Raw genomic sequence first — 2,812 nt, 5'->3', positions numbered from 1 at the left:
TGCCTCTTCAGCAAATAGGGTTGGGAATATTGGATATGTATCTGTAGAAGGATGAAAATAGATTCTTCTCTCTCGCCATGCACAAGAATTAAGTCCAAATGGATTAGAGACCTTAATATCAGACCTGAAACTCTGAAACTGCTAGAGGATAAAGTAGGGGAAACCCTTCAACATTCTGGTCTTAGAAAAGACTTTCTGAATACAACCCCAATTGCTCAGGCAATAAAATCACAGATTAAGGCAAGCCTCCAGCATGCTTGGGTCTGCAGTGACCCTGTGCATTCCTACAGTGCTTGCCAGAACAGTTTTGAAATGGTTTGAGGCCTTGTTCTGCTCTCTCCAGAACACGGTTATAGAAATTTCAGACAATTGTAAAAAAAAAAAAAAAAAAAAATCACAGATTAATCACTGGGACTACATGAAATTACCAAGATTTTGTACTGCAAAGGACACTGAATAAAGCAAAGAGGCAACCTACAAAATGGGGAAAAAAAATCTTTGCCAGCTATATATCTGATAGAGGATTAAAATCTAGGATATACAAAGAACTCAAAAAGTTAAATAATAAGAAATCAAACAAGCCAATCAAAAAATGTGCTATGGAGCTAAATAGAGAGTTTTCAAAGTAAGAAATACAGATGGTGTATAAGCATCTAAAAATAATGTTCACATCTCTAGTCATTAGGGAAATGCAGATAAAAACTACATTGAGTTTCCACCTCACTCCTGTCAGATTGGCTACCATCATGAAAACAAAGGATCAGAAATGTAGGCGGGGATGTGGAAAAAAAGGAAACCTTCTACACTGTTGGTGGGAATGCAATCTGGTCCAGCCATTGTGGAAATCAGTGTGGAAGTTCCTAAAAGAGCTAAAGATTGATCTACCATATGACCCAGCTATAGCACTTCTAGGCATATATCCTAAGGACTCATACCATTTCCTTAGAAGTACGTGCTCAACCACATTTATTGGTGCTCAATTTATAATAGCTGGGAAATGGAACCAGCCTAGATGTCCCTCAACTGATGAATGGATAATGAAGATATGGCACATTTATACAATGGAATTTGTCTCAGTGGTAAAGAAAAATGAAGTTATGAAATTTGCAGAAAAATGGATGGATCTGGAAAGGATTATAGTAAGTGAGGTAACCCAGGCCCAGAAAGCCAAGCACCACATGTTCTTTCTCATATGTGGATCCTAGCTACAGATGATTGGGCTTCTGTGTGAGAAGGAAAAACCTCAGTAGCAGAGGCCAGAAAGCTAAAAACGGGATACAATGGGAAGAGAAGGGAAGGGAGAAGGGTACTTAATAGGTTGTTATTGTATATATGTGTGTAGAAGAATAGATTAATGGGGATGAAAAAGCCCAATGTGAGGTCAGAGGAGGAGATTGAGTAAAGGAAATGTGGAGAGAAGGCTAATCAAAATCTGAGAGGATATAAATAAATCAAATGGAATCCTTCAGTTTGTGATAATGGAACACTCAGGAGCAGTAGATCATTGCTAGAAAATTTTCAGTGCCAGGGATGGGTTACCTTTCAGTGAGTTGTTGGCCAGGGAGGTCCCTGATGCCCCAAAAACATTATAGGCCATTGCCCAGGCCCTTGGTTTTCCACCAGGAATCAAGAGACCCTATTGCTGAAGACTCCACATACTTGGGCTGCAAGGCCACTGAGAAATCCTGCTGGAACTGAGCTGATAACCTCTTCCATGTACACAGCTTACAGAAAGCTGGAAGAAGCCATTCTACATGCAGTTCAATGGGAGAAAGATACACCACCAGTGAAGATACTCAACAGTGGACACTGCAAGTCTCATACTTGGCCAGCCAGGCCAAATGAGCCAACAGGTGCAATAGTGGCACATCTGTCATGGTGGAAACCAACTGCCCTCCAATTGGAGTGGAGGCCCGCTTCAAGGGAGGGAATACATCCCTGATACTGAAAACTTAAAACATGGGTAGTCATGAGCCCTAGGGGTGTAACATCTGCTGATGTCTGGATAAGTGTATATATTATGCTTATCAAATGCCCAGTAAGCACTTCTCTTAATATTCACACCCTTATATTAATGCTACTCTCACTTGGGGTAGAGAATCTTCTCTTTTCAGATGGCATTGACCTTGGAACGACTCACAAGGTATCTTGGTGTTGGGCCTTGAGAGGCCCGGATGTGAGGCCTAGTGGAAATTCCTGAGCCTAACTGCCTCTGCCCAGCTATGACTAAGCAGGGTACAAACGGCCTCTGGCCTGCCACTTCCGCAAGAGTCCCCACTCATGCGCGCTTAGAACCAATCATCTCAAAGGTCGCGGTATGCTATTGGCCCTTACATCTCACCCCGCCCTAAAGTCTCCGCCTTCCTTCTCAACATTATAAACACCCGCCTGTAACAATAAAGTGAGTTCCTGCTTCGAAAGGACTCCCAAGTTAGTGTGGTTTTTCTCAGGTGGCCAGGAGAGGTTTCTGGGCTGTCTGACTCTCATCATCCCCTCAACCCCTTGGGAGAAACCAGCAGGCCTGTTTCTTCCCTCGGCACTACCTGAGCCAGAAGGAGCCCAACATCATGGTGCTGGAAAGAAGTGACTAGAGTATCGAGTAACATCCAAGGCTCATGGTCTAATGCAGAAGAGGTGGTGGAAAGAATGTTAGAGCCAAAGGAAGGGTAGGACTCCTTGCAACATGCTCCCTCCAGACAAAATTTGGCCTCGATATCCATGACTTCATAGTGCCTGACACTACCTACACAAGACCATCATAAGAGGAGGGAAGGATCATGGCATCCAAATAGAGGAGAGACTTAATGAGATG

At 43.1% G+C, this 2,812-nt stretch overlaps 1 non-coding gene across 1 annotated transcript; it reads left to right on the top strand.

Annotated features, from left to right (window-relative positions):
* The first annotated feature begins 238 nt into the window (after positions 1-238).
* On the top strand, positions 239-371 carry LOC123460520. Its single transcript, XR_006637067.1, has one exon. It is a non-coding gene; the product is annotated as a small nucleolar RNA SNORA9 (small nucleolar RNA).
* The last annotated feature ends 2,441 nt before the right edge of the window (positions 372-2,812 follow it).

This window comes from Jaculus jaculus, chromosome 4, assembly GCF_020740685.1.
Source record: "Jaculus jaculus isolate mJacJac1 chromosome 4, mJacJac1.mat.Y.cur, whole genome shotgun sequence".
NCBI lineage: Eukaryota > Metazoa > Chordata > Mammalia > Rodentia > Dipodidae > Jaculus > Jaculus jaculus.
This window is presented reverse-complemented; position numbering and strand designations above follow the sequence as displayed.